Genomic DNA, 22,097 nt, shown 5'->3' with positions numbered 1-22,097 from the left:
CAATGGGATGTATATTACCTGATGGGCACCACACTATTTCTCAAGAGTCGAAATCAGACTGGATGACACCACTCTCTCACTTCATGTCCCATTTCATTTCATGCTTTTTGTCACAGCAATTATTGAAAACTCGTCTATGAAAAGATGAGATGTCATCATCAAAAGGAACTGTAGCATAATCAAATACTAAAGCTGTGAACTACCCTGAGATAGTAGTTTTGACCGTGCCTGGAAGATGTCCACTGCACTTCCCTCAATTTTTATACAAAAATCTTGTGGTATCCCTGTGAATGGGCTGCAGTACCCTGGGTGCTCCTCGCTTGGGAACCATCGGTTTAGGCATTCACCTCTGGCGAGACAAACCCGAGAGTTTCTGAGCAGAGGAATGACCTAATCAAAGCAATGTTTTATTTTTTTTTATTTTTTTTAAAGCTTAGACTCACTGAAGATGGACTAGATTGAGGATATTGAAAACGAAGACAAAAGAAGGGAGACTCAGAATAAGGTATTTCATTCTGCCAAAATATTTTTTAAAATAACTATTGTTTAGTGTATGTAAAAAATTCTTGTAAATAGAATGCCATTGAGTTGCTTGGCCTAAGTAGGGGTGCTCGGGTTAATGACTGAAAAAACATGACAATGCAAGTACAGTCTTGGGCTAGAGAATGTGACTTACTATACATAGGGAATGTGAAAATGTAAACAATATTGCAAGTCATTTGGGGCACCTGGGTGGCTCAGATGGTTAAGCGTCTGCCTTCGGCTCAGGTCTTGATCCCAGGGTCCTGGGATCAAATCCCACATTGGGCTCCCTGCGAGGCGGGGAGCCTGCTTCTCCCTCTGCCTCTGCCTCTCTCTCTCTCTCTCTCCCTCCCTCTGACTCTCATGAATAAATAAAACATTTAAAAAAAAATATTGCAAGTCATTCATTATTCTGAAATGGCAAGCAGATCCAGAGCTCACTATTCTGAGGCCCTCCTTCTTGGAGATTTGATGCATGAGCTAGGCAGCACAACAATTCCATTTAAAATAGTGTCTCAAAAGCCAGTCACTTGGGGTTTAGAAAGATGACTAAGTTCCTACTTTTCTTTATGATGCCCCCTTTTAAGAAGAATCATTTACTCTAATATTGGCAGAATGCTTCGCACTTACGGTTTGTACCTGTTTATCTGTTGGAGAAGTAGGGATGGTTGTTGTTTGACTTTCAGGGGAAATCGGAGCTTTAGAAAATTTGTGCAAAAGTAGTTTTAGAAGCACAGTATTAAATTAATTGTTCTATACAAATAAAATATTCCCCATATTCTGTAGTTATAACTACTTTTATATCTTTCCATAAGGACATTTAAAGGTATTTAAAGAATTCTTCCTTAGTAGACCAAAAAAAACCAAAAAACAAAAAACAAAAAACCAGTTTTGCCAGAATGAAACAAAGAACCAAGGCTCAGGAGACTTGCTTCTAGAGGCAGATCTGTGGCTAATTTGCTGTAATCTTAGACAAGTCATTTTGGAATTATGTAAATTATTTCTACATAAATAGATGAAATATGTAGAACACGTTTTATCAGCTAAACAACCTAAGTGATGTGCTAGATCACACTCATCTCCACAGCAGATTCACTGAAACCATCAAATGCTGCATATGTTTCAGATAGTGCTATGAATCCATACTATTAAATAGGAAATGGATGGAGCTTAAACTATGAACTGCAGGAAGGAATCAGTTTTTCATGAATATTTTAGTAAATCATCAATAGCCATTAGCTAATTAGCCACTAAAATGCAATACATATATTTTAAACATTAAAATACATTTTAGAAGAAAAAAATCTATAATTTACATGTCTAAAGCCAGTTATTTCCACTTTTTAGCTTTTCTCTCCAGTGTATATCCATATGGACTTGGGTTTATAGGTGCAAGCACACAAAATTTTGCTTTTTACTTTTTTGCCAGTTAGCCTGATATCACAAATACGTTTCCATGTTGAACCATTATCATAATTTTTACCTAACAGCACCATAATATGACATCAACTGCCTACACCTTGATTTACTTAATTATTCCACATTTTTAGTGTTAAATTTATTCTCCATTTTTCACTATAATCTTTGCTGTAATAAGCTTCTTTATGTCTCTAGCTCTTTTTTCTTCTTTTGAAGAGTTTCTTCAGGATAAATTCTCAAGAGTAGAATTACAGAGTCAAAAAGTATAACCTTTTCTATGGCTTATGACATATATTGCCAAATTGTTTTCAAGAGGCATATGAATTCACATTTAATGTATCAGCCTCATCGGGAATTTGCCAGCATTAAGCTATTATCAGTTTTAATGTTTATACTAATTTAAAAGATGTTAAAATTGCCTCATTGTTTATTTGCATTTCTTTGAATATTAATAATGCCAAAAAATCTACCATGGGATTCAAAAATATACTGGATCAAATGGTTAGGTAGTCAATTTTTCTTTTCCCAAATAAAAAGTAGAAGTGAGATAACTTCATGAGTCCTAACACTATAAGAATACTGAAAAAAAAGAGATGAGAAGCAACTTTCCTCAGTTTATCCCAACATGCACTGCCGTCAACATAACTTGTCATGAAATCACCTATCCACATGGAATTATTTTCCTACAGGTGAAACCTATAACAAAGGCTTTCTAATATTATAAATATACTCAATTGTCAAATAACTCTTTGCTCATGATGTTTTCATTTAGTTCTGAAATAGTTCTGTAAACTTCAATCATAGAAATAAGATGCATTTATAGTTCTTCTCATGGCTGCCTTGAATAAACATTTTTTTTTTAATTGACAAGGGTTCACAATAACTAGCAAACAACTTAGGATATTTTAATGCAACTTCAACTTTTCAATTGCAGCTAAACACAAAATAGTCTTAATTCTAACTACTAAAGACAAGATGTTTTCATTTGCCACCAGCAAAACCCCTTCTTTCTGTTTTTCTTTGTGTGCTATTGCAGTTAAATGGTTCTTAATTAATTTGATTCATTGAAACTATGTAGAATTTCCTCTTGACTTCAACAAAACCTGTTTGTCTAATTTTGACTAGCAGTAATATATGAGAGGAATGTGTTTCCCACCAAAAGGATTAGTCACACTAAAGATTATTTGTAGATGTCCCAAAATTATTTTTCTGTGTAGTTTGCCTTAACTAAAATAATAGATGATAAGTAATAAATAAATAATAGAGACATGCTTAGGATAATTGTCATGAAATAAGAGTTCTAGAGCTGGAAAAAAGCCTGTCCAAGTGTTAATATCAGTTATCTAAATTTTTTCCCATATTTTTCTTTAAAATAGTGCCCTAAAGTATATTTATATTAAATGTCTTTATATTGTGGAAAATGAGGTTGGTTTCCACACTAATATGTACTTTGTAGAAATTGCTTTATTTTTTTCACAGACTTCCATGTGTCTTATGAAATACAGCTTAACTGCATTTGGGGAGAATTCCAGGTACCACAAAGCTAGTTCCTATTTGTAATACAGAACATAGTTTCTTAAAAAGTTAATAAGGGGGCGCCTGGGTGGCTCAGTCAGTTAAGCGGCTGCTTTCAGCTCAGATCATGATCCCAGGGCCCTGGGATCGAGTCCAGCATCAGGCTCTGCTCACGCGGGGAGTCTGCTTCTCCCTCTGCCTGCAGCTCCCCCTGCTTGTGCTCTCTCTCTCTCTCTAACAAATAAATAAAATCTTAAAAAAAAGTTAATAAGTATTTCACATACCTTGCTGAAGAATATTCCAAAGAAAATATTATCCAGTGAAAGCTCCATTCCATCAACTAACATCATTCATAAGGTTTTAAATTTTACATTAAAAGAATAATCCATATTTAAGAAAGAAAACAGATGAACATATGGGAAGGGGGAAAAGAAAAAAAGGAGGGAGGGAAACAAACCAAAACAGACTCTTAATGATAAAAAACAAACTGAGCGCTGATGGAGGAGAGGTGGGTGGGGTTTGGGCTAGATGGGTGATGGGTATTAAGGAGAGCATCTGTATTGGCACTGGGTGTTGTATGTAAGTGTTGAATCACTGAATTGTACTACAGAAACCAATTTCACACTGTATGTTAACTAAAATTTAAATTAAAAAAAAAAGAAGAAGAATCCATGACAAGCACATAATGCATGTTTACTGAAGAAGGAAGGACAGAGAAAAGGAAGGAAGGGAACATGAAAGGAAAGGAGGGATGATTATTCCAGTAAATAAGAGCTATTTATATAATAATTACATTAATAGATCAAATTTGAAAATACAGTACTATCCCAGATGGTAAAAAGGCTTTTGATTAAAAATAAAGTAAGTTAATCTGGGAACAAAATGAACCATCCATAATGTAATAAATACAACTTATTAAAAAATTACCCAATGCCAAATACCAAAGGCATTCCCATTCATACTGCAAGCAAGTCAAGGTTGTCACCTATCAACACTAAAATCTTATCTTGAAATTTGATATAGTGCCAAAAATAAACGAAAAAAGGAAACAGTGAATATATATTTCAATTGGAGAAGAAAGATCAAAATTGTATTTTTTATATTATATGATTGATGGCCTTGAAAAGCTCAGGGGACCAACTATAAAACAGATTTAATGAAAAAAATGCAAGAAAGTAGCCAAATAAAAATACACAGAAAATTCTGAAACATCTACAAATAGTCTCTAGTGTGACTAATCCTTTTGGTGGGAAACACACTCCTCTCATAAATTACTGCTACTCAAAATTAGGCAAGTAGGTTTTGTTGAAATCAAGGGGATATTCTTTTTTTAAATTTTTAAAGATTTATTTATTTGAGAGAGAGAGAGAAAGATGAGGGAGAGGGACAGAGTCTTAAGCATTCTCTGTGCTGAGCACAGAGCTGGACGTGGGGCTCTATCTCACCACCCTGATATCAGGGCCCTGTGAAGATGACCTGAGCTGAAAACAAGAGTCAGAGGCTTAACCAACTGCACCACCTAGGCACCTGAAATCAAGGGGATATTCTATATAGTTTCAATGAACCAAAGGAATAGAAGGCTAGCTGAAGACAAAGCATAAACCGACACCCTGCAACCTCCCCACCCCCACTCCTGGGTGGGATATGTGTGACATTCCTTGAGGAATCTCCCAACTATCTTAATGTTAATGCCTTGCTAGAGGGGTGAACAACCTTAACTTGACAGTGGCAAGGCCTCAAGTATCCTGTGAGTCTTCTTTAACATATGAAAATCCTTTTGAAACCTCCCTTTCCCTTACCTCCCCCAACTCCCAAGTATATAATCAGCCACCCCTCACAACCCCTGTGCGGCAGCTCTCTCTGCCCGCGGGTCCTGTCCCCATGCTTTAATAAAACAACCATTTTGCACCAAAGACTTCTCAAGAATTCTTTCTTGGTGGTTGGTTCCAGACCTCACCTATATTCCAAAACCACAACAGATTTAGAAGCACCTAACTGCAGTTGCACATGAAGGAAAAGCAGAAATAATCCAAATATTTAGATTACAGTAATCAGGAACAAACCATTTTAAATTATCCCTGTTCATGGGGCACCTGGGTGGCACAGTCATCTGAGCGTGGGACTCTTGGTTTTGGTTCAGGTTCTCATCTCAGGGTCATGAGAGCAAGCCCGAGTTGGGCTCAGCTTAAGATTCTCACTGCCTCTCTCTTGCCCCTCCCCTCCATGCTCTTTCTAAAATAAATATACAAATCTAAAAAAAAAAAAAAAGACCCCCATTCAGAAGAGCAAAAATATATAAGCTTAATCTGAAGGATCTACATGAAGAAAACATAAAAACCTTTTTGAGAGAGATTTTTTTTTTTTAAAGACTAAACTAAATGCAGGTATATGCCTGAATGAAAGACAAAGCTTTAAATATATTATCCCCAAATAATATATAGGTTCAAGGAAATTATAATCAATAATTATTAGTAAATATTAATATCAATCAAAATAAATAGAAAATATTTTAATGCCTAAAGAAATATTTCTGCAGTAAAAAACTTACTATTGGGGAGGGTATGTGCTATGATGAGCACTGTGAATTGTGTAAGACTGTTGAATCACAGACCTGTACCTCTGAAACAAGTAATACATTATATGTTTAAAAAAAAAGAAGATAGCAGGAAGGGATAAATGAAGGGGGGAAATCGGAGGGGGAGATGAACCATGAGAGACTGTGGACTCTGAGAAACAAACTGAGGGTTCTAGAGGGGAGGGTGGTGGTAGGATGGGTTAGCCTGGTGATGGGTATTAAAGAGGGCACGTACTGAATGGAGCACTGGGTGTTATACACAAACAACGAATCATGGAACACTACATCAAAAACTAATGATGTAATGTATGGTGATTAACATAACATAATAAAAAAAACTTACTTGAAATCAAAAATTTTGATTTAATGTTATTTATTCATTTTAGAACATACACATAATTACATAAAGAAGGCAATCTCTTATCTGTTGTGAACAATTAAGAATTGATAATTTTCCAGAATATATGAAAGCAATAGATAGATTTTTCTAAGCAACTGGGGACAAAACTTGTATTATTATTTTGGATTTGGGGATTATTTAATCGAAAACTTCCTCTCATTTTTGTGGCTTTTAGATTTTCTTTCCAAATCAAAATACTTGTACTATCATTTATTCCTGTAAAATTCAGCAAGTTGGTCAATGCTTCAAATCTTTGGTGACTTCATTATTAAAATGAGCTAGGATCTGGATAACAAGTTAAGCAATTGGATCTCCTCTTTCTGCTACACAAGGAACAGGAACTATTATGAAAAGAAAATCCTGCTCATTGATCTGCAAAAATTTTAGAGGGCTTCTTCTGTTTACATCAGACTGCTTTCTGACCATTTAATTATAGAAACAGATTAAAAGATTTCTTAAGTAAAATTAAATCTTTGGCTCCTAAATAGATTGGCAATTATATTGCTACATATACAGCTGTAATTGTAAAACAGTGCAATACAGTCTTATCTGAAAATTTTCTTTTTACACAAATATGAACAATTGTGCACTTTTTATCAATGGAATGTACACCCCTTAAGTTTTGGAACAACGAGCCTTTCAGTATCCAAGTTACTTGTCTTTCACATTTGACCTTTCAGCACATTGGCAGAATCAAACAACAACAAATCAAAGGACCTTCACAATCCTAAACTTAAAAGCATCAGGGAACAGATTTTATGCAAAATATTTCCCTGAGGCTTAAGGGTGAGATCACATACCCTTTCTCTGGCTTCTTAAAAACTCTTAATTCTTTGCCTTGGGACTTTCTGATAAAACAGCAATCAGACTATAAATGGTAATACTCTGTAGAGTGATAGATTGGAGCAAGCTTGTCCATTAAACTATAAGATAGTGTGCATTTATGAAGTTAATGACAAATGATCCCTTTCTGAATTAATGCATTACTTTATTCACCATAATTATTGATCCCTAAAAGCCATTCTTTGTGCTAAAGTGCTTTAACCAAAGTGCCTTAATAGAATGTTCATTAGTGACCTCATAAAATGACACACAGGCAAAAGGAAAATAGAGACCTAAGCCATATATATCAAAATCTTGAATATGACATACACAATTGGAAATCTTTCAGCAGAAATCACATATGAACAAGTAATACAAAGAGAAATCTAAACCTTGTATATGCTCGGTTCCATCCAAAATGGAATCCAACCCATATTTCCTACAGGAACACCGCAATGATCAATCATATAGCAGACATCAGAAAGTGGAAAAACAGTGGTAATACATTAAAACACATTTTCAATAGACCTAAAACCAAACCCTTGAAATCTACGAAGAATGAAGGGGGGTGGGGAGGGGGAGAATGTGCCCCTGCATAATACAGTAATTCATCTTCACTTAATAAGGTATAGGACACACTCAAGTGTGCATAAATCATTTTGTGTTTGTTCGCTTTGTACAATATGTGGCCTGATAGGAATACTTTGACCACTGCTGATGTCAAAGAAGAAATATCACAGCTGTTAGACAAAGAAAGGTTATATTCCCTTGCTAAAGGTACAGAATTCACCTCCACTAACCTATAATCAGGAACAAGTTCCAAATGGCTATTGGAATTAGAAAAATTACACATGACATAATTAGAAATTTCATGCTCAAAAAAGACCTCACACTAGTAAACAATATGGCTTTGGAAACATGAAGCAAAAGTGTTTCAAATTCTAGCTGTTCTAAATGTACCATAAGTAATATCTTTTATTAGGTAATGTAACAGTAGAGACAAATTTAATCAATCATTTTTGGAGGAGAAAGTCTTACCCTGCAGATAACTTAGACAATCAGTAGATTGTACATTAATTATTTTCTAATAACTAATAATTTATTTGAAACTGTACTTCAAGTGTCTATCCCCAAGTTCTTTCCATACTTTGTCTTTTGGCTAGAGAATTCCTTGGTTATCTGTTTTAAAGCTATTATGAGAAGGATTAGAAGAAAATACATCGCAGAAGGCACATGATGAACAATATCACGTATCTAATAAAGAGGTCACACAGATTGATGAACTCTTTTAAAAGGGCGCTTGGAGAAGTTACCTCAAATGTGCTGATTTTTGCTATGTTATGCATTCTTACAAATATTTTGTAATTATTTGTTTAGCTACTTTCAAAAAAGAATGCTTCTGACATCTGACACTATGACAACTCTAGAGCTGTGATTTTTTTCAACTGGTTGTTAACAAGCGAATATTTAAGCAGTGGTAAACGCACCCTGAAATGTGAAATATATGTATAAATAAAGAAACGTATATATATAGTTTTCATTTAAGTTCTTTATTATTTTAACTATGCATTTTAGGAAATAAGAAAACTAAATTCTGTTCCTGAAACAAATATTACACTATATGCTAACTAACTGGAATTTAAACAAAAAGTTGAAAAAAAGAAAAATAATTTCCTCCTGAAATGGCAGCCAATAACTAAAGCTAAAAATCTCAAATCTAACCTAAGGTCAGGAGTCCAGGTTGTGAGAGTATCATAATGATAGAGGGAAAAGGAAGATTAATGTTCAGCCAGTGCTTTTTTACAAATGGCTAATCTATGTACATCGCATTATTCCCTAAACAAAAGTAATTATATTCTTTCTTCCTGCTTCTGCTAAAGCCATCAGACTGAATGTCCTGTTTTTACTCTTTTCTATTAATATTATCTTTGATGAAAAATTTTAATATGATCTCTTCAGTATAAAACTTTTATCATATGACATATGAAGATATTTGGGGCATGGGAACAGGAAAACACAGTGTGATTGGCCCCAGGCCTCATACGTTATCTTAGATAACTACGGAGAGCATACTTGAGTTCAGGTCTATAAGCCCCTTTCTTCCTCTGCATTAAAAAAATAAATTCTTTCACACCATAGTTTCCTTACTTTTAGAAAGTAATTACATGTTTTCCTCCTGCAATTCAGTCAGGATACCATGGGAGGCTTAAAAAAAATGTTAATAAGGAGCAGTAATTTTTTTTAAAAAAGCTAAAATGCTACTCAGTGGAATTTTGTAAGAATCTGCTGTCCTTATGAAGCTGGTGTTACTTACAGAGGAGTAAAAATTCATCATCTCTGATTTTAGTACCTCACTCAATAATTTCACTTTATTATTCTCTTCATCCCTCTTCAAAGCCCTTCGATCATTCCAGTTTTATTTTCAGTGCTTTTCTTCAGTACCAAAATCTTGCTGAAATAAAACCTGACTGTGGAATCATTACAGGATTTGTTGGTAGGGTGGTCATTAAAATGTGAGCATCTCCCACATATAACTTCTTCTAAGGGCATAACATAACACTAATACTATATTTTTTATGGGAAGAAATATTTTTCTTTGTGTGCTAAAATCAAGAGCAAGTGAAATCACACAGCACTAAATTCTGAAATTTTAGATAAAAAATTTCACAAATAAGTAAAAGATGGCTATGATATTAAGGATAATCATTAACTGCACTTACAGATTATAATTTTTTCCATTTATACAGGTGATACTATTTTAAACAAAATAACTTCCATGCCCAAAAATATGGTATCTAAGGATGAAAGGAATCAAAAGAGTTAGGGAATACATGAAACTTAAAATTCTGAAATATCTTATGATTTCATTTCAAGGATAAGGAAAATTTAGAAAACAGAAATAAGAACAGAAGATCTTGAACTTTAGAGTACATAAGAATCACTTCAGGTGATTGAAAAAATGCAGCTTCCCAATATGTCGCCATCAAAGATTGTAATTTAATAGATGTGGGTGGAATTTGGGGGATCTGCATTTTAGCAAATATTCCCAATGAACCTGATTCAGAGAGTCTGTTTGAGAAACACTTGAATAAATGGGCAGAAGAACTCAGGGCCCTTGACTCCAAGTTAAATATTGTTTCTGCTATACCACAACATCTTTGACTTTTATGCAATTGTTAAATTCCACTTTTAAAGGATGTGCAAATATTTGGAATTATAAATCCAAAGTGTCCATTGAGTTTTGACCTTGATTTACAGAAATTAGTATTAGAAATGTCATCCTTTCTTCCTGGGAGTACTTGGCTCTACTTAATTTAGCTACACAGAGATCACTTTGACTATTTCCATATTATTGTGGTTCTGGCTGCAGGGAGGGATGACTAAGATCTGATAGGTGTTTTCTGGTCAAAAATATAGATGGGAACTCAAAACATGACCCTTTGGTTGGAACAAAACCACTGACTGGTGGTTAGATTTACAAGGACACCATCACCTTGAAAAATAACTTCCTTGGGAACACATGAGTGGCAGCACTTGATTTACCATCGTTAAATGTGCTCTGGCTTAAAAAAAAAAAAAGTGCTGCATCTCGCTGAAATTGGATATTGGAAATTCTTCTTAAAATGACAAATCACTGGACTATTTTACCTTACATAGAAGCTTAAAACTGCAACAAAATAAAATCTGGATTTGTTCATCAAATGTATGCAGTAACTTGTCAAGAAGAGGAAAAGATAAATTTTTCCATCTTTCACCAGCTTTCTACTTTAACCTCCTAGAGGCAATATCCTCTATCCATTCTACCTTGATCAAACAGAAAAGCAACTATATCTAAAATTGTGCCAAATGTAAAAAACATTGTAGAAAATTTTTTTTCCCCAGAAAGTGAGAGAGAAAATAGTTGTTCAATTTAGGGTAATTATCAGCTTCTTGAAATTTAAATCACAAAGTGCTTTCTATTCTTTAACTTAATTACCTTGCATGGATTTAAAACACTGATCACCACAAATAAAATTTCTTTTTCACAAGAATGAGAGAAGTTTAATTTAAAGGAGTTAAAGAATCAGAGTTTAAGGCTTCATTCTATCACTAACTTGAACCTCTTAAAGCCTATACCTTGAACTTCTGCTTCACTTGTAGATAATATAGTGACTCATCTAAGAATTTAATGAAATTGATTACAAAAGATTTTGCAAACCATAAGTCAGATTTTATAATCCCATTTATATTTGAATTTTCTAATTAGGAAATTAAAGCAATACAGAGGCGGAAGGGCACTGAACCCCTGAACAGTTAAAAATCTGTATATAACTTCTGACTCTCCCAAAACTTAACTAGTAGCCTACTACTGACCTAAAGGTTTACTGATAACATAAATAGCTGATCGATAAATATTTTGCATGTCGTACATATTATATATTGTATTCTTACAATAAAGTAAGCTAGAAAAAAAAGAGGATGTTATTAAGAAAATCATAAGGAAGGGAAAACACATTTACAGTACTGTATTGTAAAAACTCTGTGTATATATGGACCTGTACAGTTCAAACCCATGTTGTTCAAGGGTCAACAATACACTGACGTGCATTATGGGATCTTGCCATCAGTGCTCCTATATAGTATAAAAGCACTGCTAAACATCCTGGGAGCATTTCAGAAGAGGAGCGCCTCAATTTGGTTACCCATTTTCTGTGAGGTACTCTTGAACACAAAAGCCTCTGAGTGTTAATTGACACTTTCACCTTGAATTGGAGAGTCTTGATAAATTATCATTTTTTTTAAATGGCATGTTGTACTCCTCACATCATTTTACTCAGTTTTCCTCATTTCCAAAGGAAACACAGCAAGATTACATGGATAGATTTGCTCACATCAAGGACAATGTACATGAAACACAATGACCAGAGCCAAGCCATACCTTCTTAACACGACTTCAGTTCAGAAGGTAAGGTTGTTATAAAATTCCAAAATTCAAGCGTATGTTTCCTCATTTTATATATTGTTCTTAAATCTTTCCCATATATGAAGTAAGTTCATAGACCTTTCATTGAAAATGATCCTACATGGGGTACCTGGGTGGCTCAGTCGGTTGGGTGTCCAACCCTTGATATTGGCTCAGGCCATGATCTCAGGGTCGTGGGATGGAGCCCCACATCAGGCTCTAAGCTCAGCACGGAGTCTCCTTGAGATTCTCTCTCTCCCTCTCCCTCTGCCCCTCCCCCTGCTCATGCTCCTTCTAGAAGGAAAGGAAGGGAAGGAGGGAGGGAGGGAGGGAGGGAGGGAGGGAGGGAGGGAGGGAAGGAAGGAAGGAAGGAAGGAAGGAAGGAAGGAAGGAAGGAAGGAAGAAAGAAAGAAAGAAAGAAAGAAAAGGAAGAAAAGGAAGAAAGGAAAGAAGAAAGAAAGAAAAGTTCTTTAAAAAAAAGAAAATGATCTTACTTATTTAATAAGTGGAAAGTATAACTATTAACCGTATTTATGGACCGTATTTATCAGCTAACTGTCCAACAAAAATGCTACAAATCTCTATTTTATGCAGACCAGCAAAACAGAAGTGGCAAAAAGAAAGTCTTATTGTAAGAAAGTAGCAGGTTCTTAATGCTACCTGATGAGTGTGGAGAGGGAATGATCTGGGTTGGGGGACGGAGAAATCATAGATGTCTAACCTGATCTAAGAGAGATCCCATAAAGAAGCTGAGAGTTCAGGAAGGGCCCATTTAGGTGAAGCGCAGAGCAGGTAATACCAGTACAGCTGGGGAGTTGAGTAAAGGTGTGGAGGAGGGAACTATATAAAGCTTGTGAAAAGATTAACAAAAGCACAACTTACATATGCCCGAAGTTAAGCAGTGATCTGAGACTCATCAATGAATGAAAAAAAATCTAGATATCTTAGGTACCCAAAATAAACTTCTATATCAACAGCCAAGGACTGGGAATCCAACTTGTATGTTTAGTTATTGAGGTGACATTTCTGAACACAAAAAATAGATGGCCTAAGTTGACTTTAAAAAAAAAAAAAAAAGCTTAAATTTAATGAAAAAAGTGGATGGGATATTTTCTCTTTTATGCCAAATGCTTGTTTGATTGGATTTTTTACATTGCAAACAGACGTTTTAAAGTAATTTCAGTACACTTTAATCTTAACGACAGAGAAGTCATGACATTTAAATGTCACAAGTATTTGCTGTAGAGGTCTTCTTTTACAAAAAGTTACTAAAATACTAAAGAGAAACAGACCAGATATTAACGGTCGGGGTCTCTGTGTGTAAAGTAATGAATGATAGTTCTTCTTCTGATAATTAAACATGAATTCTTACAGTAGTAAACAGTAAAATGAAACCAACTCCAGCTAATAATACTTACTGAATTATTTGGACTACTTCAGCATTAAAAGATAGAAAAGTAGAAAAGACGAAATAATGGCCCAAACAAGATAAACGGTTATGCTCACATAACTCTCCCTCCTCCCCCAAGGAACCTAAATCTTGTCTAGTTCAAGCCTCCACCATCCCAAAAGTGTGGCCCTCAACCTCTTGGCCCAGTAAAGTTGTAGCTGAGTTTTAGGCAATACAATGGAGAAGGACATGAAAAAGAAAAAGAGGGCAAAGAGTTTGTGTTGGCGGTCTCTGAAGGAGTGTATTAGTCATCTATTCCATATGACAAATTACCACAAACTTAGCACCTTAAACACAGGTATTTATTATCTTACAGTTTCCTTGGGTCAGGAATACAGACACAGCCTTGCTAGTTCCTTTGCTTAGGATTACACAGTGCTGCAATCAAGATATTGGCTGGATTGCATTCTCATCTGGGGTCTAAGTGGGGAAGAATCCATTTCTAAGTCAACTCAGGTCATTAGCAGAATTCATGTCCTGTGGTTGTAGGACAGAGGACCCTTCTTTCTGGCTGTTGGCTGGAGGCTGACTTCAGCTACTGGAGGACACAGTTCCTAAAGGCTGTTCACAGTTTCTAGAGGACTCCCACAGTTTCTCAAGGACTTTTGCAGTTCCTTGACACATGAGCACCCGCAGTTTGGCCAGTTATTTCATCAAGCCAGAAAGGAGAGCCTCTAGAGTTAGCCTGCTAGCAAGGTGGAGTCTTATGTAACATAACCTAAACAAGAGAATGACATCCTGCCACGTTTGCCATATTTTATTGGTTTGCGACAAATCACTGATCCTGCCTGCCCTCATAGGGAGGGAGAGGATACAGGGAGATGTCTCCTGAACACCAGGAGACAAAAATAACAAGGGCTTCTCTCAAGTCTGTCTACTACAGGAAGGTTCCCAGAAATAATCACACAATCTTCCCTCTTGTATCCCATTAGCTAAAGTTGAGCCACATCTAGCTGGAAGATGCAGCCCTTTTTTCCCCCAGATTGCCACATGTCTTAATACCAATGTGATTATTGTGGAAGAAGGAGAGAGTGAATTTTGGGAGACAACTAGCAGATGTCTTCCAATCAGAGACCTTCCAATCAGAACTTCTGCAGCAATCCAGTGAAATAAGGAACATGACAGCATCTGGAATAGATTAGTAGGCAGAGGGATAGTAGTTTACTAAGGGTCCTGTCCCACTGAAAGAGCTTTAACATTTGAGTAAGTGACTACAAAGAGAAATTTTTTTTTAAGATTTTATTTATTTATTTGACAGAGAGAGAGACAGTGAGAGAGGGAACACAAGCAGCAGGAGTGGGAGAGGTAGAAGCAGGCTTCCCGCTGAGCAGAGAGCCCGATGCGGGGCTCGATCCCAGGACCCTGGGACCATGACCCGAGCCAAAGGCAGCCGCTTAACAACTGAGCCACCCAGGCGCCCCTACAAAGAGAATTTGTTAAGTCAAGAAAATTATTAGTTACAAAGTGAATCCAATCCTTCAGAAATGTGGTGGTTGCAAACACTGAGACCTTTCCAAACAGGTTATTGCCAGGCTATTAAAATTAAATCATTCACATATACTCTCCACCCTTCACTCTCCAGTACCCTAGACACTCCATGGCTGTGACTGTGGTTTTTGTTTTTTGTTTTGTTTTGTTTTGTTTTTTCTGGAGAACTGAAGAAAGAAATTGGGTCAAGTGTCATGAGTCACTAAAAATTAGTCCCATAGGTAAGTTTCTCTGTGACTGTGGTTTTTGTTTTTTTTGTTTTTTCTGGAGAACTGAAGAAAGAAATTGGGTCAAGTGTCATGAGTCACTAAAAATTAGTCCCATAGGTAAGTTTCTCTGACCCTTTACACACCCAGACTAGGTCAGTTTGCTTGATATTCGCTCACATTACCCATAATGCTTTGTTGCGGACTTACAGTAGTGACAATTATAAGTAATGTAATTAAATTGTGAAATAATAGCTGTGTAATAATAATGTGAAAATCAGGAGGTCAGGGTTTAGCTCACTACTATATTTCTGCAGCACATTATATACATGTGCATAGATACACTATACATATTTGTTGATGGTCTAAGCATAACTAATGCACTGGGAAAGCATCACAATATAATGAAATGAGCATGAGTTTTGGAATTAAATTTCTACCTATCATCATTTTTTTTCACTCGCCTCCTCACCCTACACCCAACCTACTTCAAAGGTCACCCACCATCAGTGGATAGACTTTGGAACATTACTTATACTTCCTAAGCCTGGTCTTCTACTTCTACACAATAATAATGATACTTTGTTGAGCTCTTACACAGATTACATGACACAGCATATACAAAGCCCCAAGGTGTGACAAGTGCTCATCATGTTTTCTGTTTCATTGGCATCTCTGTTGCTATTATTGTGCAGAGGTTCTATTATTACTATTTGTCAAAATGTAAGTTCTCAGGTAAAGGATTTGTAAAACAGACACAGATGGATACATATATAAAATGACCAAGTCTGACGTGAAGGAATGATAATATATAGTTTATTATTTGTAAAGTAACATAAATTAAATTGATATGGTTTTCCTGGCTTTGTTTGGTTTACTGAAAAACAATAGCTTTCTATATGTGTTACAGTTAAGATTCTTAAGAGCCAGAAAACTGTTGCTCCTAGAGCAGTGAAGCTTGAATGAAAAATATTTGTTACCACCCCAAGCCCTTCAACCAAGTTAAAAAAATTTTTGCGTAAATACAAAGCTATCATGTTTTAAATGTACAATTTATATATAAAAGTACAGGCACAACTACCAATGGAATTTTTCAAAGGTTAATTCTTAAATATACTTTACATAAACTGCTTAAGAAAAATAATATTTTAAGATTTGGATTCATTTGTCCAAGCAATACTTATTTATCTTTGCCAAAGGGCTGCACTGTATCCTACAGAGGAAAAATAAAACGATCACGAATCCCAACAATTAAATTGAGATTTTGGAGAAAAATACTTTGCACTTAATCAGTAGGTTCCTGTAATTTCACTCATCTATGTGTTTTTCAAGTTTGATTTTTAGAAAACTGAATGACAGCATCTACTACCTTTTCTCTCAGAATGCCAAAGATGCCGAGCAACACTTAAATTTAATGCTAGGTGAGCAGAGTTTCCATTTTCATTTCTTCTATACTACTGAGGGCACTTGTTCATATCTGAGGGAGAAAAACTGTATGCATAAATTTTCCCTTTACCAATTAAATTTTCATTTTTTATACTCACAGTTCTCTAATTCAAATGTTTGGTGGAGAAGTCAGTCAAAAAGCCTCAAGCCTAAGAATATTGGATTTGTCAATCCTTAATGTACAGGGCATCTCAATTTTCTCTGCTATTTCTCTTTTCTCTAACAACTTCTCATATCACTATTTCAAAGACATACTTTCAGAGGAACAAAATAAAATTAATTCATACAATTCTTACTCTTTGAATATTTATTATTTTCTTCAATCTCTTGAAATCCAAGGATCAGATATAATGGAGAAACATCATACTAAGATGGAAGGGAATATATTCCGAGTTCTTTATGAAGCCTGTTTTCACACAATTTGAGAGCAGAATCACCCATTTTACTCTCACAGTGAGTCTGTCTGGTATTACATGGCATGAGGCCAAACAATAAAATGATGTTTTAATGTTGCAAGTGAGTTCAAAGAAACACCTTAATGATGTTTGGTCCTGCCTGAATATTAAGAATAGCTTCGAAGACTCCAGAGCATGTTCTACAATCTGATGATTACTTGTATTTCCCCATTAAGATGGAACAAAACAAGTTACTTCAACAGTGTCTGCTAAACCTATAGATACGAATATGTTTATACTGCCAAACAGTCATCACCCTAGGCTTGTAATTAACTCTACAGACATTATGACTAGCACGTACGAACTTAACCTAGTTGCACAAAGAGAAAAAACTATTTTTTGAGGACAAAGCATTTGAAATTAAACAGAATTGATAGAAAATAATGAGTAGTCGGGGCGCCTGGGTGGCTCAGTTGGTTGGGCGACTGCCTTCGGCTCGGGTCATGATCCTGGAGTCCCGGGATCGAGTCCCGCATCGGGCTCCCTGCTCGGCGGGGAGTCTGCCTCTCCCTCTGACTCTCCCCCTCTCATGCTCTCTCTATCTCATTCTCTCTCTCAAATAAATAAATAAAATCTTAAAAAAAAAAAAAAGAAAAGAAAATAATGAGTAGAGGTACTCTTCAGCTCAGGAATAAAAAACATTTAATGACAGAATAAAATAAAATAATTTCCTTTTTCAGAAACAGTGTAAAACATTACCTACTAGACTGAGAAAATAATTTGTTTCTCCTCCTTAGTGTATTTTAAATGACCACTGTTGTGAGACCCTCTACCTGGGGCAGTGAAAAACACAAAATGAACCAGTGAGGGAGGCAGCCCTCAAGGAGGTAAGATTGTAGCAGCCATTTGCCTGTTTCCAAATTTTGCTACCTTTTACTTTTAAAAAAAATTTTTTTATTTGATAGTTTACTTAATTGATTGTATGGAGAACCAATTAAAATACTGACTTTATTGTATATTTATTATGATTAACATAAAAACAGATACTGTTTTTGAAAACCAAATAATTTATATAACAATAAATTTTCAGGGGTGCCCGGGTGGCTCAGTCAGTTAAGCATCCGACTCTTGACTTCAGCTCAGGTCATGATCTCAGGGTCCTGGGATCAAACCCCATATTGGGCTCTATGCTCACTGGGGAGTCTGCTTGAGGATTCTCTCTTTCCCCCTGTCCCTCTGCCCCTCCCCCCCACTTGCACTCTCTCTCTCTAAAGTAAATAAATCTTTAATAATTATAGTAATAATAAATGTTCATTCTTACAGACCACATAAAGACAATCTGTGTTCTCAATAATGTTCTAAACCTGGGGGTCATAAAGTATGCTCTCAGGTAAGTAGCATGTGCATCACCCTCGAACTTGGTAAAAATGCAAATTCTCAGGCCCCACCCACCTCTACTAAATCAGAACCTCTGAGAATGGGGCCTAGCAACCAGTGGTTTAGTAAGCCCTCCAGAGGATACTGATGCACACCGAAGTATGAGAACCACAGCTCTAACCTAGTCTATGGTGTTTTATAAAATGAAATCTTCATACCACAAATTCAACCTTATATACTTTTCACAGGCAATGTTTGCAAGGAGACTTGGAAGCAGGTAAAATTGATCTTTCTTTGGCTTCCAAGAAGCCCGATACCTGATTCCACTTTGCTGCCTCCTAACCAATCATTTTGCTGAGATTTCTGATTTTGATCTATTTTCACTTTAACATCTCTTAAGACAATAGAACTGGGGTATGCTTCCTTGAGCTGAGTTAGCAGTTCCCAGCTAGAAACATGTTTTCTTTGAAATCTTCACTCTATTACCTTCAGCTTAACAGCGTCACTAATTACTACAACTATAAATCCAAGCTGAATATTTTTCAAGAAAAGTAATATACTTACTAGCTATTTCAGGCCAGAAGTACTGATGTGTTCTTTATAAACACCTGCATTTTTAAAAACTAGTTAGAATAATATACTGCTTTAATTTAGGCACTGAAAAATAGAAAACAACTCTGCAAATACAAATGACTTTTCCTAAAATTCTTTTATAACCATCACCCTCCACACAGAAGCCTTTAGATGAAGGCCAAAGATCTATCAAAATATACAAATAATTTGTAACCTATTAAAAACTGTTAAATCTCTACATCACTGTGATTCAAAGCCTTATTTCAGAGTCACTAAATACAATAATTATTTCAATTTACAAAAGTGCGTAGATTTGTTCTTTTTCTCTTCTTCTTAATGGTTTCTTTAGATATTTAATTTACAGACTCTCCCTTTTGCATTTGAAGCTGTGAGTCTGACAAGAATATTTCATATTGTCTCAAGGCTTCTCAGAGGTTGCCAGAAGCCTGAACTTCCATTTTTTGAGGTCCCCAGTATGTATGTAGATAGTAGTAATAGATAAGCTAAAGGTAGTTACAAAAACTGGGGTATATCCTTAAAGTATAAACTAGCACATTTGTCACATTAAAAAATACCATATCAGCTCATCTGGACATGATTTAACTTGAGATGCTTCACAAATGTGAGGCCCTGGACCAGACTGTTACCTTCACCTCTGCCTCATCTGCTGTCACAGGTTCTTGGCTGTTTATAACTCGCGTTACACTAAATTGGAATACCAATCTGGAGGAAAAAATTGTTCCCTGGCCTTAATGTTCCTGGGTTAGAAAAAGAAGATAGGAAGGAAAGGCTAGAGGGGGCAATGGTGGACAAGCTATCTGTCCCGTCCTTACCTATCTGCTGGGCAAGTAAAGAGAAAGGGATTATAGGCGGCCTATCGATCTGCTACTACATTGGTCTAAATTTCCCATGTGCCCAGATGGGAATTTCTGAAAGAGGGCTATGAGATTTAACCATCTCATAGGGAAAGATGTCATAACCCTAAAGTATCTGTACTTTCAGATGGATGGCTGGAAGTAGCAGTCACCCAGGAAGGTAGCAGTTCTTCCCAAAGCATCAGGAAACTCGATTGTGCCTCTGTCACATCTAGCTAAAGAAAATGCCAAAACATAGTCGTAAAAATACTAAGGATCTTATTCTGTAAAAGAGGTTTTCTATTTTGTTTTTCTTTTTGTACAGGGAAAATAGAAGAAGAAAGAAGTGAATGCCATTTCTGAGCTTAACTACAGATCTTGAAACATTCAGAATGTATGGATTCATTAATCTTTTTTTTTTTTTTGATGATTGAAATGATGAATGTATGATATGGATGACATATCATATGGATAACAGAGCAGGCTCTCTTGAAAGGAGTGTAAAAAAATAAATCGAGGTTCCTAAAATTCCTGAAAGGAAAAGGGAGGGGCACCAATTAAAAAAATAATAAACCAATCTAATACATGTCACTTGGTCGAAGAATTTTACCATCTTGACATTTTTGTAGGCTTCCAGAAGGAGTAATAGATTCAGACACTTCTGTAACCTCTCTGTCATGTAGATCAAGAAGGATATACAACTTTCCCAGCTTTTTGAAATTCCAAACTAACTCTTTCAGGGCATTGGGATCTAACCAAAGGTCTTGCTCTACAATATCCAAATGCCCTCATAAAGTTAATAAATGGCCAAAATGTTTAATTCCTGTATCATTTATTTGGGTCTTTCAATTCCAATGGACAAAAATTTCAACTCAAGATGCTTCAAAGCAAAATACTGATTCATATTTGAAAACTGAAAAACAAGGTAAGATCTTGTTTCAGCCACAGCTGGATTCCGAACTCAAACATCCCCATCTGGGTTTAACTTTTCTCCAACTCCCAGGCATGCCTCCCTGAGTATTAGCTTCATTCTCAAACTTCATATGCTGACACAAGAATTTCCAAGCTCACACATCATTCTGCAAAGTCCCATAGAAGAGAGTCCACTTCCCTAAGTGCGGGTGGGAGGGGGTGGCCAAAAAGTCCTAGAACGGTGCCTTTTTGTCTCTGATTGGCCAGGCTTGGTCACATACTTCTCTGTAAACTAATCCCAGCCACCAGAAGGACACAACACCTCCAGTGGTGAGACCTGAGTCTTGGGTCACCCAGTGAGAGTAGCTGTTGACCTGAAGCAAATGGGCTAAAGGGTGAGGCAGTGCGGTTGGAGCCTCCAAAATAAACAGGCGTACTGCTTCCATAAACAGGTGTGAGTAGCTGGGACAAAAGACCACAGATGCCACTACAAGTTATCGTTAGAAGACTCCACCTCCCCCACGTACTAAACTCTCACATATGCTATGTTAGTGGATCAAAATAAGATTTAAAAAAATCATTCGATTGAGGCGCCTGATCAAATAAAGTTTTGAAGGAGTGCAACCTCACACCTTGTATCCAAAATGTCGCCTCAACTGCTGGTCTTCCGCTCGTCTTCAGGAACTGGAACACATGGCCTTGCAGAAAGCTGGCAAACAGAGGCAACTCTGGTTTACAAGTCGCCCGCCACACGCTGCCAGGTCCAGGTCGTGTCACCACCAGCAGGAGCAAGACCAGAGGGGACGATGCACCCACTTCCTAGGCGGCGCGACCAGTCTCATCCTTGGCGGCCTCCACCCTCTCCCAGCAGCGGCCGTCGGAACGCGCCGGCCGGGACGCGACGCCCCGGGTCACCACGCCGAGGCCCCGGCTGGCGCGAGCCAGGCGGATGGACGCGCCTCCAGCCGCCGGCTCCCGCCCCCGTCCCCACCCCCTCCCCCGGCGGGCGCGCGCGCGGGCCGGGAGCGGGGAGGTGGCGGGAGGGCGGCGGCGGCGGCGGCGCGGCCGGGCGGGTCCCGGGGACGCGGTGCGCGTCGGAGCGAGCGCACGAGTCCCCGGCGCGCCCGCCGCGCTCGCCCCGCAGCAGCCGCCAGCCCTGCGCCGCCCGCGCTCCGGACCAGCCCCAGTCGCCCACCGGCGG

At 37.0% G+C, this 22,097-nt stretch overlaps 1 long non-coding RNA gene across 7 annotated transcripts in view; it reads right to left on the bottom strand.

Moving 5' to 3' along the window:
• LOC115942825 (uncharacterized) overlaps positions 1–22,097 on the bottom strand; it is a 455,446-nt gene that overhangs the window by 242,366 nt on the left and 190,983 nt on the right. The gene's annotated exons all lie outside the window — the stretch shown is intronic.

This window comes from Leptonychotes weddellii, chromosome 2, assembly GCF_054177405.1.
Source record: "Leptonychotes weddellii isolate Sample4059 chromosome 2, ASM5417740v2, whole genome shotgun sequence".
Taxonomy (NCBI): Eukaryota; Metazoa; Chordata; class Mammalia; order Carnivora; family Phocidae; genus Leptonychotes; species Leptonychotes weddellii.
The sequence above is the reverse complement of the archived record's forward strand: the minus strand, read 5'-3'. Positions and strand labels throughout refer to the sequence as shown.